Genomic DNA, 23,099 nt, shown 5'->3' with positions numbered 1-23,099 from the left:
AGAAAGGGATGCCCTCTTTCACCACTTCTATTCAACTAGCCCTGGAAACTCTAGCCAGAGCAATTAGAGAAATGAAAGAAATTAAATGGATATGAATAGGAAAAGAAGAACTCAAACTAAAACTATTGTTTACAATATGATTCTAAATTTAGAGGACTCAAAAAATCCCACCAGAAAACTTCTAGAAAAAATAAATGGAATTCATAAAAGTATCAGGGTATGAAATTAGTATTCATAAATCAAATGCATTTCTATACATCAGTGATAAATCCACTGAAAGAGAAATTCAAAAAACTACACCATTCATAATAGCCTCAAAAAATAAATACTTGGGAATCAATGTAACTAAAGAGGTGAAATAACTTTACAATGAAAACAACAGAACACTAAAGAAAGAAATTCCCATGTTCTTGGATGCACAGAATTAATATTTCTAAAATAGCCATACTACCAAAAGCATTATACAGACTTAATACAATTCCAATTCAAATTCCAATGACATTCCTCATAGAAATAGAAAAAGTAATCATGAAATTCATTTGGAAAAATAAGAGACCCAGAATAGCGAAAGCAATCCTTAGCAAGAAGAGTGAAGCAGGAGACATCACAATAAAAGATCTTAAATTATACTTCAGAGCTTTAGTAACAAAAACAGCATGGTATTGGCACCAAAATAGACATGTAGACCAATGGTACAGAAAAGAAGATACAGACACATTCCCACATAAATGCAGTTATTTCATACTAGACAAAGTTGCCAAAAACATACATTGGAGAAAAGATAGCCTGTTCAACAAATGGTATTGGCAAAACTGGAAACTCATATGTAATGAAATTAAACCTCTATCTCTCACCCTGCACAAAAATCAACTCAAAGTGGATCAAAAACTTAGGCACTAAACAGAGACCCTGTGCCTAATAGAAGGAAAAGAAGACCCAAATCTTCATCATGTAAGCTTAGGAACTGACTTCCTTAATAAGACTCCCAAGTGCAAGAAATATAATAAAAAAATCATTAAATGGGATGGATTCAAACTAAAGAACTTCTTTTCAGAGAAGAAAACAATTAAGAATGTGAAGAGAGAGCCTACAGAATTAGAGAAAATCTTTACCATATACACATCAGATACAGCACTAATGTCCAGGATATATAAAGAACTCAAAAAGACCTGACATCAAAAAAAAAAAAAATCAATAATCAAATAAATAAATGAGTTAGGGAACTGAGCAGACACCTCACAGAAGAAGAAATATAATTGATCAACAAATATGTGAAAAAATGTTCAACATTTCTACCAATTAGAGAAATGTAAATCAAAACTAAGATTTTATCTAACTCCAGTCAGAATGGCAGTTACCAAGAACAGAAGCAACAATAAACGCTGATGAGGGTGTGTGAAATGGAAGGTTCATATATTGCTGGTGGGTGTGCAAATGGTGCATCCATTGTGGAAAGCATAGATTCCTCAGAAAACTTAGAATGAAACCAAAATTTGAGCCAGCTATCACACTCCTAGATTTATTCCCAAAAGACTTTAAGTGAGCATACTATAATAATGCAGACACATCAATATTTACAGCAGCTCAATTTGCAATTGCTAAACTATGGAACCAACATAGATGCCCTTCAACATATGAATGGATAAAGAAAATGTGGTATATATACAGAATGGAATATTACTCAGCCTTAAATAAAAATGAAATTATATCATTTTCAAGTAAATTGATGGAGCTGAAGAATATCATGCTAAGGGAAATAAGCCAAAAAACCAAATGCCAAATGTTTTCTCTGATAAGTGGATGCTGATAAATAATGGGAGGATAAGGAAGAATGAAGGAACTTTGGATTATACAGAGGGAGTGAGAGGAGCAGATGGGGTTTGCAGGTGGAAAGAATGGTGGAATGAGACAGACATTATTAACCTATATTACTTGTATGATTAGATGACCCATGAGACTTCACCATTTGCAACCAGAAGAATGAGATGTTGGTTTCCATTTGTTTACAATGTGTCAAAATGCATTCTACTGTCATGTACAGTTAATTAGAATGAGTTTTTAAAAATTCGAAAAAGAAAAATCAGACTCCTCTTCAAAGGAAGAAGGGAATCCAGAGCTGCTGTCCATGGGAGTGGGGTCTTTTCCCCTTTTATCCTTTTCTTCTCATGCCCCCTCCTTCTCTTGTCTTGTTTATGTGGCCAAAATGTAGGAAAGAAGCCTTCCAGGGGTGCCTTTCCCTGTCTGCCCAAATAGGCAGGAAAGGAGTTGCACGAGAAGTACTTCATTAACAATTTCTTGGGAGGAACAGTTCCCTTTAGGCAGGTAACTTTGACAAGAGTTTCAAGGGGAGGAGGGAATGTCCTGAAGGTATTAGAACTTATTTCCATTTTCTTTCAAACCAGCTTCCATCTTCCCAATCTGACTGTATCATCTATCTACAACAGCTGTCTCTCCTTTGTTCTTACTTCACTATTGTCAGTCAAAAGCCAAGAGATAGACCTGGTATAACCTAGGTCTTATACTGGTGTCCCCTCCTTCATGAAAGAATCTTAATTAAGCTTTTCCAGATACCCTCACCATAATTGTTTTTATTAGTAGAACATCAGTAAAATTTTCACAAAAAGGATCAAATGTGGTTAGACTGCCCATTTTCTGTTGCTCTGTCTTGTGAGAGCTAAATTTGGCCTGGAACTTCATGGTGTTACTTCCATTTTCATGGTAAGATGTGACCTCTGCAGAGGGGATTGAGGTTTGTAGTTTCCTCTTTTTGTAGATGCCAGGTTTGCAGAAAAAAAAAAAAAAAGAAAGAAAAAAAAAAACTGCAAGAATCTCTAATTTAACATTGTGACAAAAAAACAGCATGTGAACTCAAAGGAAAAAAATATTTTTATGTAGACTTCTGCAAAAATGTAAACCTTCAAGTGCTTCTTCCCCCCATCCCCACTGAGTATAAAGTGAAAAGAATTTCTATACTCAGGATTCAGAGGAAATTTTAGTCATGAGCCACTCTGAACCAGTTGCAGGCAATAACCCTGCTTCCTGCTAGTTCCTCGGTAGTCCAGCCTCATCTGTCCCACCTACATCAGGGTGAGACTTTCTATAAACCTCCCTGGGAAATAAAATAACCCCAAAGGGGAGCATGGTCTCTCTCCACTCTTGGAGGATCCACTCTCCCCCTTGAGAGCATTCCTTTTTCCCTTTTCCTATCTCTTTTAATAAACTCATGCCTGCTACTCTGAGTGATATCTGAAATCTTTCCAGTGTGATCTCAAGAACCAGTTAATGAGGACACATGGCCCTCTAGTCTCCATGATGGACCCTTACTATGTAACACTAGAATCCCGAGACTAACCAGATCACCAGAAAATGTCTTGAGATCACCAGATTGATATCATTCCTACAAACCTCCCAGTGATGTTACCAGTTGAGAACCAGGACTGAATCCTGGCTCCCCAATGTGAAAATTGAACACCCAAAAAATATAGAGGCAAGTGTAGAAATGAGTTTTATTTGAATGATAGAATAGAGATAGACTTCTCTGAAGAACTGGGTGTCGGAGGAAGCGATGGTGTCTTGCCCCTTTTATATATTTTAAACTTCCTTTGTTCTTATGCCCTCTCATCCCCCATTATCTTGTCTACATGACTAGTGACCAAAAGATGGTCCAAAATGTGGAGTAAGCCAGGAGGTAACCTTTAAAACAAGTTGAGGAGGGGGTAGGGCTCTGGAGGTATTAATATTTTATTTCCTTTCCTTTCAAACCAGCTCCCTTCTTCCCAATCTACACTGATGTCTTTTGACCCTCCTCTCAATGCTATGTACTGACATGCTCACCATTTTTCTTTAAAAGAACATCCTGGGACCTTCAAAATATGTCTCTAATTCATGAAATGGCCTGCATCCTCACCTGAATGTGTATGCTTTGCTTTACCCCTAAAGACATTTCTCTTGAGATTGCCCACATTATACTTTTAATATATACCTACTTTCTTAAGTAAACTTCTGTCTATGCCTCTGACGGTGCAAGCTGAAGTTCTTTCTATCATGCAAACTCATAACAATGCTGCTGCTCTCACAAGAAAGCAGGGGCTAAAAATTCAAACCTTGGTCCTCGTCTTCCATGAAAGAAAATTTAAAGTCAGACACCAACAGTCATGCAAGAGATCTTTACTACAAGTGAAAGTAAAATGAAAGTGAGGTGAAAAGAAAGGAAAAGCAAAGTGAGGCTTAAGCAGCTATGTCCAAGCAGAGAATGATGAAGGAGACAATGATGTCTCCAAATTTATTACTATGAAGGGGCTTCTCTTCAATTACTGTTTGATGTTTACCAGGAGTGTTAGGAACCACCTTCTGTACTCTTTGCCAATCAGGTGTTCACCTCTTCCTTCTCATTGGTTGGTGGATATTTTGACCTTACTCATCCTCTCCAGAACTGTCATGGTGGCCATCCTATTTAGGGGGACTTCATCTACAGTCAATCCTATGCTAATGTGGGCACTGGGGTCAATAGCTGGTCAGAAGTTATCTTAGGCCATCTGCTCTAGTAGAAGGGATCTTCCTTATGGAAAATCCCTATGACTGTGGAGACACAATCATAAATCCTAGCTTTACGTCAACATTAATAGACCCTGTCAAGAGTTAGTACCATTAGTTCTTTTCTCTCAATGTGTTTGCTATACAAATAGCTCCCTTGCTTTTGTTTGTTTTCTACAGATTAACTACCACTATTTGATTTCCTAAGGTAGTTAAAGAAGGACTCTGAAGTAATTTAAAGAACACTTTGTGACCTTACCATGCAATTCGTTCCTCATTGCTAGCTACTCCCTGACAGGGCTGTGTACAGTTTCCCCTTCTCTCCTGGAGTTCTCAAACACTTCTTCGAAAATACCTCTTCTTTCATTACAGTAGTCAGCCAGGTGTCCATGATCTAGAGACACATGGGTTAGTTTCCAGGTGGACACAAGTGAGATAATGAATTGAATGTAGGATTTTACTGGGACAATTCAGAGATGAAGAGATTCTTCTTGCATAGTGTAATCTTCTGAGCAATCAGAAACTCAAAAATGTCCAAAGTTCTGTTTCCTAAGAATAGAGAGTCTGCTTGAGATTTAAGTCAACAGAGGAAAGGGTAAGAGAGAGCTAGAGAAAGATAAAAATTGGGACCAGAGTAATGGAGTTGGCCATCTGTGGAGAGAAAACTCTGGAACCATGAGCCAAAATAAATTTCCTCCCCTAACTAGCTGTCAGGCACTGTGTTCATAGTAACATAAAGCTAACTAAAGCACCTACACTCAGGATCCTCTTGATTAATTAAAATATATTCAATTTACTTGAAGTAGATTTTAAGACAATTAAAACATTTTCAGCTACATGTGTGTGTGTTTGTGTGTGTGTGTGTGTGTGTGTGTGTGTGTTTGTGTGATTGTTTTCCCAGTATTACTTTATTAGGCAACATATTCTTTATTGATCTCATTCTCAAGCCTCTAATCATGCTGAGACAGGGAAAAAGACTGTTTGATGATATCAAAGAAAAGGAAATGGGTAGATAGCTCTTCCCCATCAACTGGTTGCCAACACCTCTGTGGGAGAAAAGAATTGCACTTGCCATCAGAAGTAATCACCCCACTGAAAGGGTCTCTTCCTGCCTTTTGGTCCTACTGTAGGCATGAGAAGAAAGGAAACCTCAAATCTATAAAGGGGCAAGACATCCCCATCCCATGGGTACCAGCTTTGGGGTTCTCTTCTGTGGAGGAGGCTCTTTTTTTCTCTTTTCTGTTTCTTAAATAAAATTTACTTTTTGCTCTTGCCTCTACATTTCTCAGGCTTATAATCTTCCATAGTAGGGGAACAAAGAAGGGGAACAAGAACCTTATCTTTATTTTTTCAGACCAATATCAATGACATGGAGTGTACAATCTCCATGTAAATTTTTATGTTATTCCATCCATCTCACAAAATTGCTCTGTACTTGATAAAATTACTAAAGCATGTCTCAAGTTATTCTCTTCTTTTTATAACTTTGCTTCTGAAACAATTTTTATTCAGAGTGACTGTATTTGTTGAATGAAGACATTTTGGCCTAAAATTTAACTTTAATATGGGTGCAAATATATAGTACATATCAGATTTATTAAATCCCTTCATAATTTATTTTTACTTGACATATTGACTTTCAAGATCCTGTACTTCTAAATTGACAAGTCACTATTGTTTAGTTACACTTTTGTTCATTCTTCCTTGTTTTTGCATAAAATATTCTGCTAGCTGTTTGATAAATTGATTTGTCATTTAAATCAAGTAAGATTTATAACAAATATAAGATAATAAATATCATAATTCAGTTTTCCATATAAGTTGCCATTTTGACAGTTAAAATGTTTCCCTGAGGTATTCCCAAGTTATAAACAAACACATTATCACTTGGTTTTGTGTTTAATCAGCTCCATAGTGGAAATGTTTAATTGTTCACATATCTTTTCCCATGGGAGATTTGGATATCAGAGTTACAGATCTTGTGAGATTAATCTAATGTGAAATTAAAAGCTGACTTGAAAAATCTCACAGCAAACTATAAAACATCTTGCTTCTCCCCAGAAACAGCCTTCCTAAAGGAGGCATAGATTTCTTCTATGAACCCAGAAGTCCTTTCTTAAATGTATTATGTCCGATACTACAATGGATAATGTTGTTTTCCTTTAACTCTTGACCTTAATTTTTCCAGGGAAGAATTAACTGGGGCTCACAGCAGTGAACTAAGATGGTGAAAGAAATAAAGGCAGTGAGTCCATAAGTGTTCTTGTTATATTCCTGGGAGATCTTAGGCACTTCCCACTCACATTATACCTTTCTAGCCTGTGATTTGCTAGTAAACATGCCTAAAACCAAGCGGGTTCCAAGTGCTTCCAATAAAATTGACAGTAACAGATCATCTCATTGAACACATGATATTCTTAAGAGAATTCTCAAAATTATTAGACCCTAACTAAAAATCAAAGTGTAAACACAATTTCTATTACATGTTATTACTTTTTAAAGTAGGAAGAGACATAGATCTCAATTAAAGCTGACTTAATTTTATATATAATTTATTCTAACTTATCATATTGATGCCAGTTTTCAATAAACAAGTAACAGGACCAGGATGAGGGTAGTATGTTAATCGTAAGTTGAATTTTTAAAAAATAAAGTATTATAATTTAATTTACAGAACTTACTATAACATCATTTTATGGAATGCATTCACAAACCTTCATTCGTACCTGCTGATTGCATGGCATGTTTCCTGGTTTCAAGTTGTTGTTTTATATTGAAGCCTGTAACATCCTTGCAAGATTATTACCAGCAGTATTCTTTTTATGAATTTATCATCTTTAATGTGATGAGAAATAAGATTTCTTAATAAAAAACATTTTCAGAAGAGAAGTGGCTATTTCCTAATAGTCCAGACCAGAAGTTCATTTAAGCATTGATCCTAATGATGAACACATCTTTGTAAGAGTCATTCTTTGCAATTGCCAAAATAGAGGATGGCACAGCACAGAAGCGCTTTGATCTGGGGCTCACTTTCTAATCACTAGAGACAACCATATCTTTCTCTTGCCTTCATGTCATGGCCATTGCTCCAGGACTCCACCAGTTTGTAGTCTGTATTCCATGTATGTAGACAGGAATGGGAGGGTTGCCACTCTATGAGAGTTGATATTTTCTACAGAGGAAATGATTTGCATTACAGGCAAGGAGGAATCCAAAGAGTTGACCAGTAGATCAGGGATGCTTTCTTTCTCCAATTGACTTATCTTTTTAATTTTTCTCTTACTTTTTATTTCTTTTAAATTTTCTTTTTTAAATATGTCTGAAAATTACAAATATTTATGGAGATCTTGCTTCATAATAAGATAACATATTAATGTCTAATGATGCTCAAACTTGTCCCAATAGTTGAATATTAGTAGCTAATATGTATTGAATGTTTGATGTTCAAAATGCAAATTTCAAAGCACTTTACATGAGTTAACTTATTTAATCCTCATTACCCTGCAGACAAGTGCTACTATACAATACAATTTACATATCAGAGTGAAACCATAGAGCATAGAAAGTGTGCCTAAAGTCTCACAACACAGGTGCCAGAGGAGGGATGCAAGCCCAGGCAATCTGGCTCCAGAGTCTGTGAGCATGATACTGTTACTGAATGAAAGAAGCAAAACTGACAGCTCCAGGAAGACCTTAAATGAACATTTAAGTTGGTAATTTAATACTCCCATATCAAATTTAGCACATTGCTTTTTCAGGAAACAATGAAAGTATTTAATCATTGTTCCAACTTCATCATCTCTGTGTCACTACCTCTCTTGGGAAGCGGGGCTTATTGGAGAGTGCACTAGCCCAGTGATACAGAACTGCCAATCTCTTGCCCTGGTTCCTTTGTAAGTAAACAAATTAATCATGGACTGATTAATTTGCCTGCAAACATCAGTTCCTTTTTCCAAAAAAAAAAAAAAGGAGTGATAATTAGCCTTATCATATTAAAAATGGCGGGAGTTTAATTAGATTTGATAGTCTTTTGAAAATTACAAAATGAAAATAATAATTCTAGGTATATCAGGTATATCATACTCACCCACAAATCATTTGATTTAGCTAGACATTTTAGAAAAAGAACAAAAGTAGAAAAGAGTAACTTTAATGATAACACCAAAACCATAATCATCTTGGTCTCTTATTACACTCTTTGTGCCCAGAGACTTTTAGATAGTTATAGTTTGCTTATTTATTCTTAACTATATCCAGGGATTTAAAAAAGAAATTAAAGTTTATTAAATAGCTGTACCAATGTAAGGAAAATCAAGTAACAAGGCCAGGGTGAGTGTTGCCAACTCTGGGGTGAGAGTTATATGTTGATTATAAGGGCAATTTTTTTGATAAAGTATTACAATTTAATTTATAGAATTTACTATAAGCATAATTTTATAGAACTCATTCATAAGCATTTTGAGGTTTTTGTAATGTTAGATTTGGTCATGATATAGAATGAAGCACATGAGATATAAATGGAAATTAATGCAAATATGAAGATATTTGAATGTGAGTTTATTGGAGACAGAGAATCTTGGCAGTGGTAGAGATACCTGTAAGATAGGGATGACAGCACAGGCATATGAATGTGTGCCTGGTCCATAGTCATTTAATGCAGGACAGATGATTTTGAAATGGATACACAAAAGTAGTAGTAAAGAAAAGATGCAGTCCCCCTTAGGAAGAGTATATTCCATAAGGAGAGAAAGAGGTTGAGAAGGCAATCACCAGATGCAGAGGTTGAGCGGGGACACATCAGGATTAGAGAGGAAGCAAGAGGTGACAGGAGCCAGCAGCAGTGGCAGTTTTGAGGACAGAGTTCTGTCATGTCATACTTAAAAACAAAACATATTTTAAAATGTTTGATTTTGAAAGTGAAGATGTAATTTATAATGTTGAAGAAATGAACTTTCTTTAAATTATTGGAACAAAAATCCTCTCGCAAGGGTCTGACCTGTGACTGGGGACATCCCTGTGAATACCCCCAGGGGAACAATTAAGTGAAATGAAAGGAAATATAAGTAAATAGATGTAAATAGATGCAGGACTGCATTTTTAAAGAAGAAATTGACAAACATTATCATGTGCTAAAAGTTTATGAAAGATAATTAGTAGAAGTAACTTAATTGAAACAAAATGGTTCATAGGATCAACTTCTGAGAGAAGAGGCACATTTTCCCCAGGGAAGAAAGGGAGAGAGTAGGGACACTGATATGTTCAAATGCCAATTAGATGACTTGATCAGAAAAAACAGGGTAAACTTATTTTCTATTTAATATTTTCTCCATAAATTAGAAATAATTTTCTAGGAGTCAGAAGAAGGTGGAAAAGTAGGGTCATAAGTAGAATTGTAAAGGTTTAAGATTGGTATTCCATAAGGGAAAGAGTTGTATATAGTATGAATCAAAAAAGGACCTGTCTTTACATACATGGATAAACACACACACACACACACACACATAACCTAAAATTCTGACTCATACAAATGTAAAATGTGCATGTTCAATGATCTTTGTTAAACTTTTATAATTGGCACAAAAGAGAATTCAAAAACCATAATTTTAAAGATCAGAGATTCTGAAATTAATTACTGATAGATAAAAATCTGGGTTTTTCCATGGAAGAGAGAGAAATCAGTTGTCCCTAAGCTAGAAAAAATTCACACAGAAAATGATCATTTGTAATGCAAATGTGGATATACAGCTTATAGAGTTGTAGATAGGTCAAGAATAATCAAAAGAAGAAATAAAGGGAAAGTAGATAAACTTATTTCAAAACTTACACAATTATTCCCTGCAAAGGACATGAAAACATTCCTGTTTACATTTAATATAGCTTCCTGAATTAGATATAGTACATTTTTAAGTATGACAAATTATTATTTAGTATCTAGATTCCAGATTTGAAAAAAAAAAAAAATAGGTGTCTGGATTTATCCAGAATCATTATACTGACACTCAATGTTAAGAGTGAGTGGACAAGACCAGGAGTGTACTGAGGGTGTGGAAGCAAACTAATTCAGCACGTGCATTTGATAAAAGGTGCTCTCTTTCTCATATTGCAGATGAAGAAACTGAAACTTGGGAAGTACTTGTGCTGCCAAGGTCTTGTAACTACTGAGGCACAGTCGTTATTGAAGTAACTGTTCAGAATCTTTGCTCTTTCTGTGTTGTCAGTGGACTTAAGATATACAGGAGGAGCTTCTTGGTTCCTCAAAGGGGACACCACATCTCAAAGTGAAAAATACAAATCGACTTCTCCACCCACCAGGCTGCTCTTAGAACAGCAGCACTTTTATGTTATAGAAATAAACAAGACAACACAAAGGGAAACCCAGGCAGTTTATTAATTTGCCAAAATGAGGGGCTTAGCCCCTTGACATTAGTCACTCAACATTGACGTTAAGGGGCTGGGGAGATAACTCAATTGGTAGAATGCTTGCCTTGCAAGCACAAGGCCCTGGGTACGATCCCCAGTACACAAAAAAAAAAAAAAAAAAAAAAAAAAAAAACCCTTGACATTACAAGGAAAAAAAGAAGGACATTAAAGCTCATACACAATCTTAGAGCCCTCAGATGATTTGGTGACGGCCCTATTGAGTGTAGGAAACAATACCTTTAGAAGGTAGATGGTAAATCTGATTTAATTTACAAAAGTTAAAACTATATGCAGTAAACTACACTCACTGTAGACATGCCTGTTTGCTTCCTTAGACTCAAGTGGATTTAGAATCATTATTGTCATTATTTTGACTGTGTTCTTGCTTTATGTTTATATTTTCCTTTATCATTGGTCATTGTCCAGGCTGTAATTAATACTTCCATCTTTTTTTCTTTTTTTTTTATTTTATTGTAAACAAATGGGATACATGTTGTTTCTCTGTTTGTACATAGCGTAAAGGCATACCATTTATGTAATCATAAATTTACATAGGGTAATGCTGTTTGATTCATTTTCTTATTTTTTCCCTTCCACCCCACCCCTCCCACTCCTCTTTTCCCTCTATACGGTCCTTCCTTCCTCCAGTCTTGCCCCCCTCCCTAAACCTAACTCTAACTCTAAACCTAACCCCTCCCACGCCCCATTATGTGTCATCATGCACTTATTAGCGATATCATTCATCCTTTGTTTTTTTTGAAATTGGCTTATCTGACTTAGCATGATATTATCCAATTTCATCCATTTGCCTGCAAATGCCATAATTTTATCATTCTTTATGGCTGAGTAATATTCCATTGTATATATATACCACAGTTTCTTTATCCATTCATCAATTGAAGCACATCTAGGTTGGTTCCACAATCTGGCTATTGTGAACTGAGCAGCTATGAACATTGATGTGGCTGTATCTCTGTAATATGCTGATTTTAAGTCCTTTGGGTATAGGCCAAGGAGTGACATAGCTGGGTCAAATGGTGGTTCCATTCCAAGTTTTCTAAGGAGTCTCCACACTGCTTTCCAGAGTGGCTGCACAAATTTGCAGCCCCACCAGCAATGTATGAGTCTACCTTTCTCCCCACATCCTCGCCAACACCTGTTGTTGCTTGTATTCTTGATAATTGCCATTCTAATTGGGGTGAGATTGAATCTTAGGGTGGTTTTGATTTGCATTTCTCTTCTTACTAGAGATGTTGAACATTTTTCCATATGTGTGTTGATTGCTTGCAGATCTTCTTCTGTGAAGTGTCTATTCATTTCCTTAGCCCATTTGTCGATTGGATTATTTGTATTCTTGGTGTAGAGTTTTTTGAGTTCTTTATAGATTCTGGAGATTAGTGCTCTATCTGAAGTATGATTGGCAAAGATTTTCTCCCACTCTGTGGGCTCTTTCTTCGCATTGCTGATAGTTTCCTTTGCTGAGAGAAAGCTTTTTAGTTTGAATCTATCCCAGTTATTGATTCTTGCTTTTATTTCTTGTGCTATGGGAGTCCTGTTGAGGAAATCTGGTCCTAAGCCGACATGTTGAAGCTCTGGACCTACTTTTTCTTCTATAAGATGCAGGGTCTCTGGTCTGATTCTGAGGTCCTTAATCCATTTTGAGTTTAGTTTCATGCATGGTGAGAGATATGGGTTTAGTTTCATTCTGTTGCATATGGATTTCCAATTCTCCCAGTACCATTTGTTGAAGAGGCTATCTTTTCTCCATTGCATATTTTTGGCCCCTTTGTCTAGTATGAGAAAATTGTAGTTATTTGGGTTTGTGTCCGTGTCCTCTATTCTGTACCATTGATCCACCTTTCTATTTTGGTACCAATACCATGCCATTTTTGTTACTATTGCTTTGTAGTAGAGTTGAAGATCTGGTATTGTGATACCCCCTGCTTAACACTTTCTACTAAGGATTGCTTTACCTATTCTGGGTTTTTTATTCTTCCAGATGAATTTCGTAATTTCTAGCTCTATTTCTGTAAGGTACATCATTGGGATTTTAATTGGAATTGCATTGAATCTGTATAGCACTTTAAGTAGTATGGCCATTTTGAAAATATCAATTCTTCCTATCCAAAAACATGGGAGATCTTTCCATCTTCTGAGGTTTTCTTTAATTTCTTTCTTTAGTGTTCTGTAGTTCTCACTGTAGAGGTCTTTCACCTTTTTGTGAGATTGATTCCCAAGTGTTTTATTTTTTTCGATGCTATTGTGAATGGGGTAGTTTTCCTAATTTCTCTTTCTAAAGATTCATCACTTTGTATAAAAATGCCTTAGATTTATGTGCATTGATCTTATATCCTGCTACTTTACAGAATTCACTTATAAGATCTAAAAGTTTTCTGGTGGAATTTCCTGGTTCCTCTAAGTATGTAATCATATCATCAGCAAACAGGGATAGTTTGAGTTCTTCTTTTCCTATTCATATCCCTTTAATTTCTTTGGTCTGTCTAATTGCTCTGGCTAAAGTTTCAAGGACGATATTGAAAAGAAGTGGTGAAAGAGGGCATCCCTGCCTTGTTCCAGTTTTAAGGGGGAATGCTTTCAGTTTTTCACCATTTAGAATGAATTAGCCATGGGCTTAGCATAGATGGCCTTTACAATGTTAAGGAATGTTCCCACTATCCCTAATTTTTCCAGTATTTTGAGCATGAAGGGGTGCTGTATTTGATCAAGTGCTTTTTCTGCATCTATAGAAATAATCATGTGATTCTTGACTTTAAGTCTATTGATATGGTGAATTACATTTATTGATTTCCTGATGTTGAACCAACCTTGCATCCCTGGGATGAAACCCACTTGATCATGGTGCACTATCTTTTTAATGTTTTGTATGCAATTTGCTAAAATTTTGTTGAGAATTTTTGCATCGATGTTCATTAAGAATATTGGTCTGAAATTTTCTTTCCTTGATGTGTCTCTGTCTGGTTTAGGAATCAGGGTGATATTGGGTTCATAGAACGAGTTTGGGAGGGTTCCCTCCACTTCTATTTTATGGAATACTTTGAGAAGTATTGGAATGAGCTCTTCTTTAAAGGTTTGTAGAACTCGGCTGAGAACCCATATGGTCCTAGACTTTTCTTTGTTGGTAGGCTTTTGATGACTTCATCTATTTCATTACTTGAAATTGGTCTATTTAAATTGTGTATGTCCTCCTCATTCAGTTTAGGCAATTCATATGTCTCTAGAAACCTGTTGGAGTCTTCGAAATTTTCTATTTTGTTGGAGTATAGATTCTCAAAATAGCTTCTAATTATGTTTTGTATTTCAATAGTGTCTGTTGTGATATTTCCTTGTTCATTCTGAATTTTAGTAATTTGGGTTTTCTTTCGTCTTCTCTTTGTTAGTGTGGCTAAAGGTTTATCAATTTTGTTTATTTTTTCGAAGAACCAACTATTTATTTGGTCAGTTTTTTGTATTGTTTCTTTTGTTTCAATTTCATTGATTTCAGGTCTGAGTTTAACTATTTCCTGTGTTCTACTACTTTTGGTGTTGGTCTGCTCTTCTTTTTCTAGGGCTTTGAGCTGTAGTGTTAGGTCGTTTATTTGTTGATTTTTACTTCTTTTATTAAATGCACTCCATGAAATAAATTTTCCTCTAAGTATTGCTTTCATAGTGTCCCAGAGATTTTGATATGATGTTTCTTTGTTCTCATTTACCTCTAAGAATTTTTAATTTCCTTCCTAATATCTTCTGTTATCCATTCATCATATAATAGCATATTGTTTAATCTCCAGCTGTTGGAGTAGTTTCTGTTTTTTACTCTTTCATTTATTTCTAACTTCAATCCATTATGATCTGATAGAATACAAGGTTGTGTCTCTATCTTCTTGTATTTGCTAACATTAGCTTTGTGGCATAATACATGGTCTATTTTAGAGAAGGATCCATGTGCTGCTGAGAAGAAGTGTATTCACTCTTTGTTGGATGGTATATTCTATAAATATCTGTTAAGTCTAAATTATTGATTGTGTTATTGAGATCTTTGGTTTCTTTGTTCAATTTTTGTTTGGAAGATCTGTCCAGTGGTGAGAGAGGCATGTTAAAATCACCTAGTATTATTGTGTTATGGTCTATTTGGTTTCTAAAATTGAGAAGGATTTGTTTGACGTACATGGATGAGCCACTGTTTGGGGCATAGATGTTTATGATTGTTAAGTCTTGCTGATTTATGCTTCCCTTAAGCAGTATGAAATGTCCTTCTTTATCCCTTCTGACTAACTTTGGCTTGAAGTCCACATTATCTGAAATGAGGATGGATACTCCAGCTTTTTTGTTGAGTCCATGTGCATGGTATGTTTTTCCCCATCCTTTCACCTTTAGTCTATGGGTATCTCTTTCTATGAGGTGAGTCTCTTGCAGGCAACGTATTGTTGGATCTTTCTTTTTTATCCAATCTGCCAGTCTATGTCTTTTGATTGATGAATTCAGGCCGTTAATATTCAGGGTTATTATTGAGATATGATTTGTATTCCTGGTCATTTGGTTCATTGTTTAAATTTTATTTATTTATTTTTTTTTTCACACAACTTGGTTTCTCCTTTATTTGAGAGTTCCTTTCGGATAATTCCTCCCTTTGCTGATTTGCTTCTTTGTGTTTTTTCTCTTCCTCATGGAATATTTTGCTGAGAATGTTCTGTAATGCTGGCTTTCTTTTTGTAAATTCTTTTAGCTTTTGTTTGTCATGGAATGATTTTATTTCATTGTCAAATTTGAAGGTAAGTTTTGCTGGGTATAAGATTCTTGGTTGGCATCCATTTTCTTTCAGAGCTTGAAAAATGTTGTTCCAGGCCCTTCTAGCTTTTAGGGTCTGGATTGAAAAATCTGCTGATATCCGTATTGGTTTCCCCCTGAATGTAATTTGGTTCTTTCCTCTCACAGCCTTTAAAATTCTGTCTTTATTTTGTATGTTAGGTATTTTCATTACAATGTGCCTTGGTGTGGGTCTGTTGTACGTTTGTGTATTTGGAGTCCTATAAGCCTCTTGAACTTGATTTTCCATTTCATTCTTCAGATTTGGGAAATTTTCTGCTATTATTTCATTGAATAGATTGTTCATTCCTTTGGTTTGTTTCTCTAAGCCTTCCTCAATCCCAATAATTCTCAAATTTGACCTTTTCATGATATTCCACAGTTCTTGGAGATTCTGTTCATGATTTCTTACCATCTTCTCTGTTTGTTCAACTTTGTTTTCAAGGTTAAATATTTTGTCTTCAATATCTGAGGTTCTGTCCTCCAGGTGTTCTATCCTATTGGTTGTGCTTTCTATGGAGTTTTTAATTTGGTTTATTGTTTCCTTCATTTCAAGGATTTCTGTTTGGTTTTTTTCAATATTTCTAACTCTTTATTGAAATGATTTCTTGCTTCCTGTATTTGCTCTTTTAACTGTTGATTGGAGCTATCATTCAATGCCTGCATTTGCTCTTTCATCTCATCATTCAATGCCTGCATTTGCTCTTTCAACTCATCCTTTGCTTCCCTGATTGTTTTAATTATGTACATTCTGAACTCCCTTTCTGTCATTTCTTCTGCCATGCTGTTGTTGGATTTTATTGATGTAACATCTAGATTTGTTTGGGGCATTTTCTTCCCTTGTTTTCTCATATTGTTCAGGAATCAGTGGGTCATTAAGATATTGCAGATTTCCTCTATTGACTTATAATGTCCCTGAAGATTGCTAGTATATCCCCTCTTATCCTTCAGTAGACTGCAGTCTTGGCAGAAGTTGATAGTGCGATGCTCCACAAGGAAGCTACCTCTCTATGGATGGTGACCCTCAGGTGGGGTATATTCCCTGATAGTGGGCAGAGGTGCCTCCACTTGTTGACCAATGGTCATCCAAAGGGGAACTAGGCTGCGGATTGAGGCATGGCCTCTTTGTTCCTGTGTCTCTGGTTTTACCAACCTTGTGGGAAAACCTCACCTGGCAGGGAAGACTCACCTGGTGGGGAGGTGTCGCTGGTCAGTTCCCCTCCTAGAGGTTCCCCTCAATCTACAATTACCGCCTGGGCTGGGCTGTCTTCCTCTGCAACGTTCCCAGGGGCCCGGACCTACCTCCTGGGCCTGGGAGCCTCACCCTTCGCAGACGAGTCTCTTTAAGCTGCCCCTCCTCAGAGAATCTACCCGCAGTCCTGGAAACTTCGCTCCACCCCTAGGCGTGTCTCTGTGGGGCTCTTCCAGCAAGAAGCTGGTCTCGGGACCCTGCTCTGCACCTAATCGCCTGGCTATGTGGCCCCTCCTCTGAGCCACCACCTGGAGCCCCATACAATAGCTCTGAGACCCAGAGACCTGCCACACACCTCTTCCTCTGGACAGCTGCCTGGTGTTCCAACGCAGTCACTGGGAGTTCAAGCAACTCACTTCACATCTCCTCCTCCTGCCAACCACCTGTAGCCCTAGGCAGTCACTCCGAGTCCAAGTGACCCACCCTGTTCCTCCTCCTCCTCCTCCGGGTAGTCCCCCAGGTGTTCAGGAGTGGTTGATTTGAGTCCAAACAACTCACCACTCGCCTCCTCCTCTGGCAACTGCCTGTGGCTCTGATGCAGTCACTCCTAGACCAAGCGACCTGCCGTGCTCTCCTCTTCCTCCAGGCAACCCCCCAGGTGTTCAGAAGCAGTTGTTCTGAGTCCAAGTGCTGTGCTGAGCCGCCTCCTCTACGATGATCCCAGTTGTCCATGTTTACTGCTACAGTGGGGGGAGGGGTGTCTCGCCAAGCAACTCTACTTCACCAAGTTCTCTGTGTTCCAGGGCTACCGCCCCATCTGGGACACCTCCCCAGTGGGAGAGACTCACCCGGCGGCTTTGAGTTGGTCCCAAGTCTCTCACTATCTCCTCTTTTGAATCCTGCGTCCTGGAGCAACATGAAATGCAGCCGCCCTCTATCCACCATCTTGAAACCTCCTAATACTTCCATCTTTACTCTGTTAGGGCTCCAGAAAACCAGAAGTACCTCAGACAATGATGTTGGAGAATGGCACTGTGAAGGTGGAGTTCCTTCTCCTGGGATTTAGTGACCATCCAGAACTTCAGAGTCTTCTTTTGGCTGTGTTCTTTTCCATCTACTCTGTTAGCCTGATGGGAAATCTTGGGATGATTTTACTAATCACCACCAGCTCCCACCTGTGTACCCCAATGTACTTTTTCATCGGCATTCTTCATATTTTCCTTCTACTCCTCCATCATTGCCCCCAAGTTACTTGTGGACTTGATTTCTGATGAGAAGACCATTTCTTACAATGGTTGTGCTGCACAGTTATATTTTTTCTTCTCTTTGGTTGACACAGAATCCTTCCTCTTGGCTGCCATGGCTTATGACAGGTACATAGCAATCTGCAACCCCCTGCTTTATACTGTTATTATGTCCCAGAGGGTGTGTTGTCAGTTTGCACTTGGAGCATTTGTGAGGGGAACTTTGAGCTCAATTATTCACACCACCAATATTTCCATCTGTGATTCTGTTCCAAAGAAATTAACCATTTCTTCTGTGATATCTCCCCACTCTTCTCTCTGTCCTGCACTGACACATGCACGACATCATTCTGGTGGTCTTTGCTAGCTTGGTGGAAGCTATCTGTCTTCTAACTGTTCTCCTTTCATATGTCTGTATTATAGTAGCCATCCTTAGAACAGGGTCAGCAGAAGTAAGAAGGAAAGGCTTCTCCACCTGTGCTTCCCACCTGATAGTGGTCACTATCTACCATGGCACCCTGATCTTCATTTATTTGTGCCCCAGCACAGAACATTCACTGGACATTGACAAAGTGACCTCTGTGTTCTACACATTGATTATCCCTATGTTGAACCCCCTAATTTACAGTCTGAGGAACAAAGATGCCAAAAATGCCTTTAGAAAAATGTTTCACCAAAAATTGGTTTCTTAAGATGACATGAAAAGGGCCAGTTGACTTCAATAAGGTCTGTTCTTTGATCTTTGGTTCTAACTGTTGGAAATGTCAATTTAACTTGGATATTCCTCAGATCTGTAGATTATGAAGTATCAGCCACAGAATAGGGTTGAAAGTTAACTTGCAGCTGGAATCCCTCACATTACTAATGTGGTATCTGCCTGCTTATTGCTTTATAGCTGAAATAGTAAACATCAATGTAAGGGAATATTTACCCCTCAATTTCTATATATCATCTTTTATACCTTGTCTCCTCTTTCTCTAATTTTTCTCCAATCCTTTAAAACATAGGGTAAATTAACCACATTTCATAATCCTGCTTTTGTGAAAGAAAATATATTCAATTCATAAAGACTATTTATCAATTAATCTTGATTCCTATGTAAATATGTCCTCAACTATTCAAACAGCTCACTTGTCTAAATCCTCCATATTCTAAAAGATGTCATCAAATAGCAGTTCCTACATATTTGTTTTCTGACTATCCCAACAATTTCAAATGATAACTTGTAAATGGAATCTCACTGGAATCCTTGATGTAATACTTTAAATATTGTCATTTTGTTTGTTTCTGTTTCCTTGCCTTGTAGCTGTTTAGGTTCTCTCAATCTTCCAGATTCATTAATTAAATCGTATTCATTATTTAATTTCATGCCTCAGTATAGTATCTTCCCCAGTGTACATGTTGGAGGAAATTTTAACAGATCAATGTGAGTTTACCATTGACTATTTTTAGTTTAGATTACATGCCTTCAATCTGCAAATACTAGCTATTTCAAGTGCAGTACTTTGCATTCATTCTCCAGAGTGGTACTTGTATATACAAGTGATGACCATTACAAAATATTACCTAGGTTATTGTTTTTCTTTTCTTTTATTTAATTGCAAACTGCAGGCAAATATTTACTAAATTAAAGTCTGGTTCAAAGATATTTTCCCAAAAAGACTACTGAGTTTAAAACCTCTTGATTTATAAGCATGTAGTTAAAATTTCAAGGGAAGGGATACTCTGAGAGCCAGGGGTAGGAACAGTAACCTATGCATGGTGGGATGATGGATTAGTTTACAGCTACAGCATGACACATGAAACGTTCCTGGAAAGTAAAAATGAAAATAAAAGAAGAAAAACCTGTATTAAAACCAAAGATGAGGTTAAATAGTGTGAGAAAGGATAACTAATGAGGGAAGCCTTCTGACAGTGAGTTGTAAATCTAAACCTCAGTGTTCCCTAGAGTGGGAAGTATACATATAAAAAGAAATTTGTCCAACCAGATCAGTAGGGAAATAGGACTCTGGACCACGTGGATTTTTCAATACTGATGACAGAAAAGGCACCCTGAGATTGAAGAAAATTGAAGTACTTCAGTCTGAACAATCAATAGAAAAATGTTCTCTGAACATTTGATTGTTGCATTGATTCATCACAACCGACAGCTATTGATTCCTTTTAGTTGACATTCCAGCCATGGCCCTTGGGATTGGGCCCTCAGTGCAATATAAAACACAGTGATCTGGGATTAATTAATGAACTCACTTTTTGAGAATGTGAAGTCTGGGAATGAAGATAGTAGTGTAGCTTCAGGCACCTGACCTAAGCAGGTGATGATAGGGTTTGCAGGGGTAGCTATGGAGAAACCTCTGCTAAGCTCTAACCAGGAGTGAAGGCAGAGTCAGGAAAACTAAGTCCTAAGGTGACTGGGAAGAGATGCACAAGCAAGACCTGAAGCTAGAATCTACAACTGGATTTTGACTAGCTAGGGGACTAGGCCTTCAACTATAATTCCAGTGATTAGGGAGTCTGAAAAAAGAGAATCATAAGTTCAAAATCATCTTGTGAAACTTAATGAGAACTTGCACAAAAAATTTAAAAAATAATTCTGTTACTAGGAGGTTAGTCCCTGATAGTTGACCTAGTATGAGTTTTAGTTAGCTTTTTTTGTTACTATGGGCAAAATACCTGGCAAGAACAATGCAGAGGAGGAAAATATTATTTTGTCTCATTGTTTCAAAGTTTTAGTGTCTAGAGACAGTTGACTCCAAAGCTCTGGACGTAAGGTGAGGCAGAACATTAGGATGCAACGTTATGGATGAAACGCTTGGCAGAGAAAGCAGCTCAGACATGGCAAAGCAGGAAACAGTGAATGCTCTTCTCAGGAGAGACAACATGTAAACTCTAAAGCATACCTGAGTGACCTATCTCCTCCAACATAACCTACCTGCCTATAGTTACTACCCAATTAATACTTACCAGTGGACTAATCCACTGCTTACATTACAACTTTCATAATCTATATAACCTCCTAATCATCTTGCTTTATCTCACACATGAGCTTTTGGGGTTTGCTCATATCTAAACCAAAAGAGTGTCATTATAGAAATTCTATCGAAAAACATCAGCTATATCTCTATATAACTGACAGATACAGATAAAATCTTGTAATGTTTTTCTAAAGTTCTGTTTAAGAGATGACAGAATGAAGAACTGATTGTTGTCATAAAATTAATAAGTAATGACTGCATACAGATTCAAAATCACATCTCTCTTCCTACAAAGTTCAAATTCTTTCACTAAACTCTTTTATCATTATTACATTCTTAAAAGAAAAACAAAACCAGAAGGAGAAGCAAATATCTGGTTTAAGGTTGTATAAAACAAATAAGAGATAAAATAATATTTTCTATTCTTTTTCAACTCTGTCAAATCAATAATGCAAGACAAATATCCTGTCAAAAATCACATATTTTGGCCACAGGGCGATCAAGATGGCGGATTAGAGGGTGACTGCATCTCCAGTCGCTCCAGAACCCAGGATTCAAGAAGGGGAGGCAGTGAGAGACTCAGACTAAAATAGAGCCACAGGTGAGTCTCCCCCATCAGGTAAAGCTCGGCCTGGGTGTCAGGCCCGGATAGAGGTGGCTTATTGGAGCAGGGCAGGGCAACTAGAGTCTTCCCCAGGCATCCCTGCGCACTCCGGCCGTGGGCCCCTCCCACACGGCCACCTTCTCCAGTTTCTTGGAGCAGGTCCCCCAGTGAGAGCCTTTCTGATCAGAACAAGCTCCAAGTCCCTGAGCCAGCGCAGCATGCTCTTGCCCGCAAGCGGCTTCAGGGACCAGGACAGGGCAGCCAGGGACTACCCCAAGCAGCCCAGCCCCCTGCGGCAGGAGGCGCCTTTCAAGGCTAACTTCTCGGAGCAGACCGCCTAGTGAGAGCCTTTCTACACAAAGCCAGCCACAAGTCCCCATGCCAATGGAAAGCTTTGACCCGCACGCAGCCTCTGGGATCAGGGCAGGGCAGCCAGAGACTTCTACAGGCAGCCCTGCCCCCTCTGGCTGCAGGCTCTTTACAAGGGGCAATACAAGATGGAAGACTAGAGGGTGACTGCATCTCCAGTCCCTCCAGAACCCAGGACTCAAGAAGGGGAGGCATTGAGAGACTCGGACTAAAATAGAGTCACAGGTGAGTCTCCCCCACAGGGTGAAGCTTGGCCTGGGCAGCAGGTATGGATACGGGCGGCTTATCAGAGAAGGGCAGGGCAGTTAGAGTCTTCCCCAGGTAGCCTTGCACACTCAGGCGGTGGGCTCCTCCCACACAGCTAGCACACGGTGCAGGCACCCCAGTGACAGCATTTCCGCAAAGAGCCAGCTCCAAGCCCTGGCACCAGTAGGGGGCAAGGGGCAACTTTCTTTGGAAGCACTGCATTATCAAGTTCCTCCAAAACTTCAGGCTACTGAAGGCTAGGAGGTGATACACTGAAAATCTACAGGTACACTATAAGCCAATTGAGAAAATCTGCAATATCTCAGGGTCCCACTGACAACAGACCAATATGAGAAAACAAGGGAAGAAAATGTCCCAAACAAATCTAGATACTACATCAATAAAACCCAATGACAGCACAGCAGAAGAAATGTCAGAAAGGGAGTTCAGAATGTACATAATTAAAACAATCAGGGAAGCAAATGAGGAGATGAAAGAGCAAATGCAGGCATTAAATGATTGCACCAATCAACAGTTAAAAGACCAAATACAGGAAGCAAGAAATCATTTCAATAAAGTTTAGAGATACTGAAAAAACAAACAAACTGAAATCCTTGAAATGAAGGAAACAAAAAACCAAGTGAAAAACTCCATAGAAAGCATAACCAATAGGATAGAACACCTGGAAAACAGAATCACAGACATTGAGGACA

General features: G+C 37.9%; 1 pseudogene; it reads left to right on the top strand.

Annotated features, from left to right (window-relative positions):
* Positions 1–17,943: 17,943 nt before the first annotated feature.
* LOC124958076 (olfactory receptor 1020-like) lies at positions 17,944–18,884 on the top strand (annotated as a pseudogene).
* Positions 18,885–23,099: the final 4,215 nt, after the last annotated feature.

This window comes from Sciurus carolinensis, chromosome 11, assembly GCF_902686445.1.
Source record: "Sciurus carolinensis chromosome 11, mSciCar1.2, whole genome shotgun sequence".
Taxonomy (NCBI): Eukaryota; Metazoa; Chordata; class Mammalia; order Rodentia; family Sciuridae; genus Sciurus; species Sciurus carolinensis.
The sequence above is the reverse complement of the archived record's forward strand: the minus strand, read 5'-3'. Positions and strand labels throughout refer to the sequence as shown.